The sequence below is a fragment of the Leucopleurus acutus genome (assembly GCF_964270905.1).
Source record: "Leucopleurus acutus genome assembly, chromosome: 16".
Classification (NCBI taxonomy): Eukaryota; Metazoa; Chordata; class Mammalia; order Artiodactyla; family Delphinidae; genus Leucopleurus; species Leucopleurus acutus.
Window position 1 is genome coordinate 19,592,462 of NC_139158.1, and position 11,836 is coordinate 19,604,297.

Genomic DNA, 11,836 nt, shown 5'->3' on the forward strand with positions numbered 1-11,836 from the left:
AATTACCAATATCAGGAATGAGAAAGATAACACTCCAGATTTATGGATATTAAAAAGGATAATGGAGAATATTATGATAACTTTATGTTGATAAATTTTATAGCTTAGATAAATTAGACAAATTCCTGGAAAGACAAAAATGATCAAAGCTCACTCAAGAATACTGTACTATACAAGATCAATATATACAAATCTATTGTAGTTCTATACACTAATAATGAACAACCAAAAATCTAATTAAGAAAGCAATTCCATTTACAATAGCATGAAAAAACATACTTAGGAATACATTTAACCAAGGATGCACAAAACTTGTACACTGAAAACCACAAAACATTGCTGAAAGAAATTAAAGAAGATATAAATAAATGGAAAGATATCCACTGTTCATGGACTGGAAGACTTAATATTATCAAGATGGCAATACTATCAAGAGAGATCTACAGATTCAATTGTAATCCCTATCAAAATTTCAACTCCCTTTTTTTTTTTTTTGCAGAAATGGACAAACTAATCCTAAAATTCATATGGAAATGTCAGGGACTCAGAATAGCCAAAAAATTATATTTTAAAAGAACTAAGTGGGAGGACTCATACTTCCCAATTTAAAAACTTACTATGATGTGGTACTGGCTTAAGGATAAGCACATATTATCAATAGTATAGAGTTAAGAATCCAGATATAAACCTTCACATTTATGGGCAATTGATTTTGGAGAATGTGTCAAGATTCAATGGGGAAAGAGTAGTCTTCCAACAAATGGTGCTAGGACAAGTGAACATCCAGATGCAAGAGAATGAATTTGGGCTCCTACCTCCTTCCATAGGCCAAAATTAACTCAAAATGCATCATAGACCTCAGTGTAAGAGGTAAAATAATAAAATTCTTGGAAGAAAATGTAGGAGTAGATCTTCATGACCTTAGATTAAGCAAGTTTTCTTTGACGTGACACAAAAATTAACAAAAGAAAAAATAAGATAAATTGGACATCATCAAAATTAAAAACTTTTGTGCTTCAAAAGACACCATAGCAGAAATAAAAAGACAACCCAAAGACTGGGAGAAAATATTTGCAAACTGTATATCTGATAAGGGACTTGGATCCAGACTATACAGAGGACTCTTACAACTCAACAGAGGAGAGACAAATAGCCCAAGAAAAAGTTGGGCAGGGAATCTGAATAGATATTTCTCCCCCAAAGATATGCAAATTGCCAATAAGCACATGAAAAGATGCTTAATATCATCAGGAATGAGGGAAATGCAAATCCAAACCACAATGAAATATCAGTTTACATCCACCAGGATGGCTATAAACAAGAAGATGGACAATAACAAGTGCTGAGGAGAATGTAGAGAAATTGGAATTCTCACACTGTTGGTGGGAACATAAAATGGTACAGCTGTTTTGGAAAACAATTTGGCATGTAACCCAGCAAATACACAAGACTGAGAATTGAAAATATACATCCACCAAAAAACTTGCACATGAATGTTCAATAGCAGCATTATTCATACTAGCCAAAAAGGAGCGATAAGTCAAATGCCCATCTATTGAGGGATCAACAAAAAGTGGTATAGCCAATGGGACCTAACCAAACTTAAAAGCTTTTGCACAGCAAATAAGACCATTAGCAAAATGAAAAGACAGCCTACAGACTGGGAGAAAATATTTGCCAACAATGTGAACCAACAAGGGGCTAATTCCAAAATGACAAACAGCTCATACAAATCAGTATTTAAAAAAAAACCTGATAAAAAATGGGCAAAGGACCTGAATAGACATTTTTCCAAAGAAGACATGCAGATGGTCAAGAGGCAAATGAAAAGGTGCTCAACATCACTAATCACCAAGGAAATGTAAATCAAAACCACAATGAGATACTACCTCATATCTATCAGAATGGATATTATCAAAAAGACAAGAATAACAAGTATTGGTAAGGATGTGGAGAAAAGAGAACACTCATGCACTGTTGATGGGAATGTAAATTGGTGCAGCCACTATAGAAAATATGGAAGTTCCTCAAAAAATTAAAAATAGAACTACCGTATGATCTGGCAATTCCACTTCTGGGTATTTATCCAAAGAAGGCAAAAACACTAGTTCAAGAAGATATATGTACCCCTACATGCACTGAAGCTTTATTTACAACAGCCAAGATATGGAAGCAACCTAGGTGCCCATCAATAGATGAATGGATAAAGAAAATGTGGTGTATATATATACATATATATATATACAATGGAATAGTACTCAGTCATAAGAAAGAATGAAATCTTGCCAGCTGTGACAATATGGATAGACACATGGAGGGTTATTATGCTAAGTGTAATAAGTCAGATAAAGAAAAATAAATGCCTTATGATCTCGCTTACATGTGGAATCTAAAAACCCAAACAGAAACAAACAAAAAAACCAAAAACAGACTCAGATACCGAGAAAAAAAATGATGGTTGCCAGGCAGGGGATGGGGGGAATGGACAAAATAGGTGAAGGGGATTAAGAGGTACAAATTTCCAGTTATAAGATAAATAAGTCATGGGGATGTAATGTACACATAGGCAATATAGTTAATAATATTGTAACAACTTGCATGGTGACAGATGGTAACTGGTCTTACTGCAGTGATCATTTTATAATGTATAAAAATATTGAATCACTATGTCATACACCTGAAACTAATATATTTTATTTTATTATAACTCAATAAAAATTTTTAATTAAAAAACAAGCTCATGGAAAGGTATATGGAAGACAAATCCCTTAGCTATACCCTACAAAGAATCAGAGTTACCAACAGAATAAAAGAGGTGGAGGAAGAGAAGAAGAAATAAGGAAACAGTGGAAGAAAAAGTTCCTGATCTAAAGGAAAAACTTAGGTTGATATAGTTGACCAAGGATTCTAGGCACAAATCTAGAATGGCCTTGAAAACATGAGAAGTCCAGAAATTTATAGAATCTTGGGGGAAAACTTTGACATTTTACAGGCCCACATTTTGCTAATCTGTAGGACTTGGCAAGCTCCCAGCTGACATTGTTTAACAATATCATTGATGATAGAGAGTCGGATTGAGGGATTCCAGCTAAACATAGTGGACTGAATATAATTCCTTCTGATTCTTCCTGAAAATTCACTATAATGATAATAAAGGGAGAAAAGGGGCACAAATGAACAAGAACAAAGAGAAGAAATAATAGCAACACATTTTTGGAAGGTGAAATTCATATGGAAAAGTAGAAACTGACCAGAAAATCAGAGGTCTAAATCAGTAGCCCAAAGTGAGGCTATTCATAAGATAGAAGCCCAGGAAGAATCAGAATACATAGGTGACAGATACTACTGAAAGCGGGGATGCAGGTAGGGCCAGAAGGGTGAATACACAGCAGCTCATCCTGCAAAAGAATGAAGACTAGCTCAACTAGAGCAGTGGTTCCAAACCTTGGCTGCACATTGGAATCCCCTGGGGAGATGTATTAAATCAGAAACTCTGGAGGGTAGCATCCACCCAGTTTTCAGTATTTTTAAAGCCCCCCAGGTAATTTCAATACACAGCCCTGTGAGAACCACTGAACAGAAAGCCTCTGGATTTGAGGACATCAGGGGTGCTATAATGAGAATAGGAAGATTGACTCTAAGTCTATATACTGAATGAAGCCTACCTGGCTCCCCAAAAGTTCCTGGTAGCAAGCTTTGTAATTATATTGCACCTTCTCTATCCCATTCTGAAGAGTGGAAAATTCCTCTTTGGGGAAACTAGCCCAAGAAAAATGTCTGGGAGATACTAGCAGCTGGGGCTCCCCTAATGAAATGATCCAACAAGAACAACAGAACCCACTTGACAAACGTCACACACAGTTTCTAATGCAAGGGACAACAACCAAAAGAAAAAAAAAAAACTCAAAACCTATCATCTCTCCACAAGTCCTATTACATCCATGAAAAAAGTACAAAAAGGGAATAAAACAAGAAATAATTCTGAGAAATTAAAAATATGCTAGCAGAAATAAAAATTGGGAAATGTTGAGGAGTCTTCACCATAAAAAACATAGATAGAAAATAAGAGAAAAGGGGTAAGAAAATTAGACAATCAGTCCAGGAAATCTAACATCTAAATAATAAGTCCCAGGAGAAAAATGGAATGGGGGGATATTGTCCCACAAGTAATAAAAGAATGTTTTCTAGAACTGAAAGACATGAATTTCCAGATTGAAAGGGCTCATAGAGCACTCAGCAAAATAAATTTAAAAATACATTGATGTACATCAATGTACATCACTGGGCTTTTTAATGCACCCAGGATAGGAGAAAGTTCCCAAAAGTTTCCTGGGAGAGAAAAAAAAAATAAACAAATGGATTAGAAGTCAGAATGGATTTGAACTCCTTATCAGCAATGCCAAGCTGTATCATGAGAAAGGCCTCCAAGTACGATTGAAAATAATTTCCAACCTAGAATTCTATGCCTTGTCAAGCCATAAATCAATTGTGGGGTGGAGTAAAAACACTTTTAATATTATAGGAGCTCAAAAAATATACCTCTCAGGAATTTACTAGAGCATGTGCCCTCCACCCCAAATGAGGAAACAAACCTAGAAAGAGGCACACAGGATGGAAAACACAAAGATAGAGTGCAGGTGAGAGGGTGAGGAAAATTCCCAGGATAGTAAAATAAGCTTGTGGGATCAGAGCTGTGCAGCAGGCCTAGAAGAGAACCCATTTTTTTAAAAATAGGAATAGATATAAAGAAGGTTCTAGAATTGTCACAAGAAAAAAGATAAAACCGAAGGAACAGGACTTATTTGAATATGCCAAGAGGTTGTTTACATTTTTGGTAATCCATAGGAAACAAAACACATTTTAAAATGAGCCAGTTATTAATTCCAGGAAAAACAAAATTTCATAAGAAAGAAATCCTAATATACCAAATGACTTGATTCTGAATATATCATAATGTACACACCATTCGATTTAGCCCAAACAGTGAAACTTTTATTTGGAGGCTGGGAGAGGATGTATACGTGGTGGGGAAGGGGCAGGTAGGGACAAGGAAGAGCTAAAGTAATAGTTAATACGTGACTGGAAAATCAAGAAATAAGAGGCGAATGCTCTATTTTTGGGTTTTGGGTTTTGCTTTTGTTGTTAAAGAAAGAACTAGCAGACTTGAAATTGCCTCTGAAGAATTGGAGTCAGGGTGCAATGGGTTAGCGCAGGAGACTGAATGTGAAGTCTTGAGGCAATTTGTGACTTTTAAAACTATGTACAACTTTGTTAAAAACAAAATTTAAAAGCCTTCCAATTGAGAATGTGTAAATCATGATCTGGGTGAACTTCATGGAAAAACTAACCATCATAGACAAATCCTGGTGGAAATGTCAAGGTGCGGGGAGAATGGAGAATCAGGTTGGCTTTGGACTTGTAATTCTAAACACCTGAGGGCAATGGAACTTTGTTTTATTGGAATTTTATTATCAGTGACATCTTTTTCAGATGTTAATTGGCCATTTGTATTACTGAGTAATAGCTGAGTTTGTAATTTTTTAAAGTTGTAGAGGGAAAATAAGTTGCTATTTTAAAGAACAAACTGTAGCTTCTTCTGCCCCCTAATGGCATAATTCATCACAGGAGAATTGTTTCTTGGTTCAGAAAAATAACTTAATGATTAATTTCAGTTTAAAAGATGAAGAGCCTATGGTATAGGACTGAAAAGAAGGATGATGCTGTACATAGAAAAATGAGAGGAAAATTTGTTCTAGGAGAAATGTCATAAAACTTATGAAGACTGAGACCCTAGTAAGATTAGAAGAGAAAAATCAGCACCAAGAATGGACATCAGGAAATCAAAAAGGGGTAAACCAAGATAAACAGATCTCAACAGGTACCATCAGAAATAATGAGGAAGGGGCTTCCCTGGTGGCGCAGTGGTTGAGAGTCCGCCTGCCGATGGAGGGGACACGGGTTCGTGCCCTGGTCCGAGAAGATCCCACATGCCGCAGAGTGGCTGGGCCCGTGAGCCATGGCTGCTGAGCCTGCGCGTCCGGAGCCTGTGCCCCCGCAATGGGAGAGGTCACAACAGTGAGAGGCCCGCGTACCACAAAAAAAAAAAGAGAAATAAATAATGAGGAAGGACCTGGGTTTCCAATTGACTGTCTGATTTGAAAAATAAAGAACTAAACTAGTAAAGAAAAGGTGATTCTACAAGGCAGGAGGAAAACTGATCAACACTTGAGTTATGCAATAAAACAAAATTTTGGATAAAAAATATTTAATCTGTCTAGAATTTTAAGATGTGAAAAAAAGCTACTTTAAATGGCTATCCAGTTCTCTCAAACTGCTTACTGAAAAATCTTTCTCACATTTATTTATGCTGAAGCTGTTACTACTCTTATACTTGGATCAATTTCTGGAATTTTATTCAATTCCACTTAATTGTCTGCCCTTGCTAGTACCAATACCATAATGATTTGAAAATTATATATCTTTAAGTGTTTTTTCCCCTTACCTGTAACAGCAAGGGGAACGAGGCCTGTGTGGCCTAGCCTTCTTCCTGGCAATGAGACCAGGTATAGCAAACTATTTTTGGATAAAATTGTCCCCTTTACCAATCAACACCGTAGCCTAAGATCCAGGTTAAGGAAACCTGAAGTGCATATCAAAAGTGGACTCATATCAAAAGTGGACTCAAAGGGAATATTCCTCATGTGCTCCACAACCTGCCCTGTCCCTCCAACTTACAAGGTGTTCATAATGCCTGTGATGATCTATTTGTACTTCTCAAGAGGCCATCTGCTTTCTCAAGGAAAAGAATTATAGGTGTTTATTTTACTTTTTTTTTATAGCCAACAATACTGTATTACAAACTTCAAAGTTGCTAACAGACTACATCCTAATTGTTCTCACCACAAAAATAAATAATAATTACATGACGTGATAGAGATGTTGGCTAACACAATGCTGGCAATCATATTGCAATATATAAATCTATCAAATCAACAGATTATACACCTTAAACAGGTTATGTCAGTTATATATAATAAGAGTTGTGCTAATTAGGGTTTTTGATATTAGAAACATTTAAAATGACAAGATAGGGACTTCCCTGGTGGTGCAGTGGTTAAGAATCCGCCTGCCAATGCAGGGGACATGGGTTCGAGCCCTGGTCCGGGAAGATCCCACATGCCGTGAAGCAACTAAGCCCATGCGCCATAACTACTAAGCCTGCGCTCTAGAGCCCGTGAGCCACAACTATGGAGCCTGCATGCCACAACTACTGAAGGCTGCACGCCTAGAGCCCGTGCTCTGCAACAGAGAAGCCACTGCAATGAGAAGCCTACGCACCGCAACTAAGAGTAGCCCCCACTCGCCACAACTTGAGAAAGCCCGTGCGCAGCAACGAAGACCCAATGCAGCCAAAAATATATATATATATAAAAATAAATAAAATTAATCATCAGTGTGATTTTGTAAATTGATATTTATTAAATTTATACTTCCAAAGCCAATTAATATTTAAGATAATTATTAAATATATATTATTAAATTAAGAAATACACACTAGATATAGAAAAATAACATTTCCCAGAGTAATTACAAGAGGTAATGATTGATTGCATCACAGGAAGTCTATTCTTTAGCCTGAGATTCTGACTCCAGTAAAGCCAAGATTCTTTGGATTCTTGGATTGGATTCTTTTTGAATCTGAATTAATTTGATGAAGTCAAATTGAAATCCTTCCAAAATATCAGTTCAATTTAGGGGGTTCAAAATTTCATGAATTGTCAGTTTCAACCTTTTCTTAATAGAAAAATTGCTACTAACTGATGAACTGCTACTGTTATTCTTAGCATATTTCCAACAGTAATAATCACCAGATGGCCACCCACCACTGAGTGACCAAAAAATGTGGTATTGTGGCAGAAATTACACACTTCTATGTCTGCCCCTCCTATGCTTTACCTCGTATCTAGCACTGATATAGTTTGCCTCATGTTCATTTTTTTTTTTTTTTTTTTCCGGTACGTGGGCCTCTCACTGTTGCGGCCTCTCCTGTTGTGAAGCACAGGCTCCGGACGCGCAGGCTCAGCGGCATGGCTCACGGGCCCAGCCGCTCCGCGGCATGTGGCATCTTCCCAGACCGGGGCACAAACCCGCGTCCCCTGATGCATCGGCAGGCGGACTCTCAACCACTGCGCCCCCACGGAAGCCCCCCTCATGTTCATTTTTCATTAAATTTATTAATTTTTAGGACATGAAAAAGAATCAGTCTACCAGCTTTATTCATATATCATTAAGCCTAGGTAAAAACATTTATAAGCAATTATTATAATTTTAAGGTGCTAACATCTTTACAAAAGAATATTTTCTTTTAAATCCTAAATGTATGTCCACTCTTATATTAGTATCTTTTACTACTAAAGACTTTAACAATTAAATTGAGAAAGATTCACACTGGCCAAGCCAACTTCATAGCAAATTACTAAACAGCCACATTGCAAAGTGGAAAAGATTCATGTTGGTGTCGGCTTTAATAAAAGATCACTGTTCACCCTCCAGCTTTAAGTGCATAATGAAATTATCAATAGCTATTTTTAAAAAGTCTTAAAAAATTTTTTTAAATAGATTTATTTTATTTTTGGCTGCATTGGGTCTTCGTTGCTGCACAGGGGCTTTCTCTAGTTGAGGTGAGCGGGGGCTACTCTTCCTTGCGGTGCACAGGCTTCTCATGTGGTGGCTTCTCTTGTTGCGGAGCATGGGCTCTAGGCGCACGGGCTCAGTAGTTGTGGCGCACGGGCTTAGGTGCTCTGCAGCATGTGGGATCTTCCCGGACCAGGGCTCGAACCCTTGTCCCCTGCACTGGCGATTCTTAACCACTATACCACCAGGGAAGCCCTAAAAAGGTCCTTTTAACATGATCTTAAAAATAATCTCAAAGGCAACAAAGACTTGATGAACTGTTTATACTTGAGGTTACTGAAAAAATTCACGTGAAATCTTTGAATATTCCTGTTAACCCCATTTCTTTCACATTGTATGCCTGTTATTCACTTCTAGCAGCTCTACATTACCCTTTATCAAGGAGTTAAATGGTTTACTTTTATTCAGTTCTCTTTTCATGATCATTCTCAATTCTTAAAAAATGTGAAAAATGTTAATGTCAAAAGGATGTGATTATGACATATAAAAAGAAAAAGCAGGGTACACTATATACATGTATTAGAGAGGCCTTTGTGGTTAAGAGACCCACTGAAGCTAGCTTAAGTAAATGGCAGTGGTGTAAAAGCACTCAGAAGGAAGTTCCAAATCAGAGGTTCTGTTCTATGTAGTTTTGTACAATAAGAACAGTGCTCATTAAAGGAATTAAAGGCAGGAAAAAGTGGACAAGACATAGATGAGGACACTTGCACAAATCAGGATGCATAAACCATTAACTAGCTTTCTACCTCTCTGAATCCCTGTCCTAAACATTTTGGAGGGCATCTGCTTTCTTCATTTGGCATGCTGAGACTAGCAAAGGAGTTATTTTTAGATTCCTAATTGTAAGGCTTTGGAGTTTCCCTGGCACACTGAAGCAGCTAGTCATTGGAAGGATACTATCACCCAAGTCTATAGTAGCTCAAAAGTTTTTTCCTGTCTTTAAAAAGTTGACATATTCCTGGTTTCCGTGATCCATTGAGGGAGACAACCAAACAGAGCCTGTTAGTAAGCACTTTGGTGTTACTATAGCATATTCAGTGATTCTACTGCATCTTGAGTATGTATATTGAGGACGGCAGACAGCACTGAGAGAAATCAAAACAATCAAGCTAACTCTCAAACAATGGGTAGGAACTTGTGAAGACAGGCAGAGGAGGAAGGAAATTCCAGCGAGGTGAAACAGCCAATTGAGTTCAGATATAACCTTGTCTTTTTGGAGAGGTTTCACATGTCCAACACCAAATGGCAGGGGTGAAGTGGACAAGTTAGGCACTAGTTGGAGTACCCAAGGCTGGACTGAACCTTCAGAGGCAGTGGAGTTGCGTGCTCAAACCAGCATTAGACAACATGAGCCATCAGGATTTTTAAAGATCAAGTACTGCACCTAGTACAGTACCCGACACTTATTTCTTAAATTTTCTTTCAAGCCTTTTAATTTTGCTAAGCAGCACGCAGCACCTGTATCTAGATTTGGGGTTTAACCTGTTCAGATACAGCAAGATGGACAAGGGGGAGCAGGTTTGGGGAGTGTTGGCATGTGGCTGAAATGATGGGATATAGGCAACTATAGAAGGAAGGACAATAAAAGAATAACTACGGGATGAGTTGAAACCTCAGGCCAATAGAGAATGGAGCTGAAAAACCAAGTTGCAGATGACATAATGGAGTTTTAATTTAAGATGGGAATGGTGACAGGTGATTAACAACTCTGGAAAATTGTCGTAGGAGTGGATTGCAATTAAAGTGAAGGTGAGTTGAGCTTGAAATAACAATGCACCTAGGTAATGAAACTGACCTCACATGACAGAATTTATGATAAAAAGTGAGTTCTAGATGCCAAAATCCTCGGTGGACGTGCGAGATATAGTTTAGATTTGGGGTCGAGATTAGTTAAGTATTAAGAGTGTAGTCTTGGGCTTCCCTGGTGGCACAGTGGTTAAGAATCCACCTGCCAAGGCAGGGGACACGGGTTTGAGCCCTGGTCCAGGAAGATCCCACATGCTGCGGAGCAACTAAGCCCACGCACCTAGAGCCTGTGCTCAAGAAAAGCCACCGCAATGAAAAGCCTGTGCACCACAACAAAGAGTGGGCCCCACTTGCCGTTAACTAGAGAAAGCCCGCGTGCAGCAACAAAGACCCATCTCAGCCAAAAAATAAATAATTTTTAAAAAGTGTAGTCTTGCTGGAGTATCTGAAAATACAAGTGGTATGTGTTGTGGGTAGGGTGGGGTGAGGTTGGCAGTGGGTAGAACAGGCATCCCATCCCCAGTGATGGAGATGTCTAGGAATAAAAAAATGTGACTTCAGAAAGTCAAGTCGGTTTCATTTAAAGGCAGCATTTCCCAAACTTAACATTTCCCAAACTTTTCCCAGCATTTCCCAAACTTAACATTTCCCAAACTTAACTCAGTCCTGAATGGCTTTCATAAGGCTAATAGCATTCTTACTATCACCCTTACAATTTTTCTTTAAATCACTTTTTCCTTAAATATTAAATACTGCATTACACACATTTAAGTATGTTTGTATACCATCTAAAACCGAGTACCAACAATGGTATACAATACTGTAAATATTGTACTGTACACTCTGGAAATAAATCAAGGCAAGACAGGAAGTTAATAAAAGTTGCTGCTAATGTAAACCCTTTCCTCTTCTACTACCATAGTCCAATGCCCCCTGCCAAAGTACTTTAGGACCACTACCTCACACTAGAACTGGTCTTTTCCTGCTTTTAGCCATTGTATTCTTAATCTGCATTTATACAGCTATGTTTCTAACGTACCATTCTTATCCTACTTCCCGACATCCTTTCAATAGCTTTTTATTGCTTACAATAAACTTCCAAAACCAGAGCCATTAAGGAAATCCATTGTAGCCTTACCTAGTGCTTCTTGCCTCCTATTGCTGCTTGCTTCTGTCAACTGGACAGATTGGGTAGGCCACAGACTGTTGTGTTATTTAGTACTTTATCAAGGAATTTAATACTCATTTATCAGGGTTTCAAGAAAAATACATAACCATAAACAAATCAAAATTCCTCATCTCTAAAATTCATGTCCAAACTTCTAATTACTATATTTAAGACCCTTCCAGATTTATTCAACCAGATCTCCAATTAACCATGATTTCTTATTTCTGG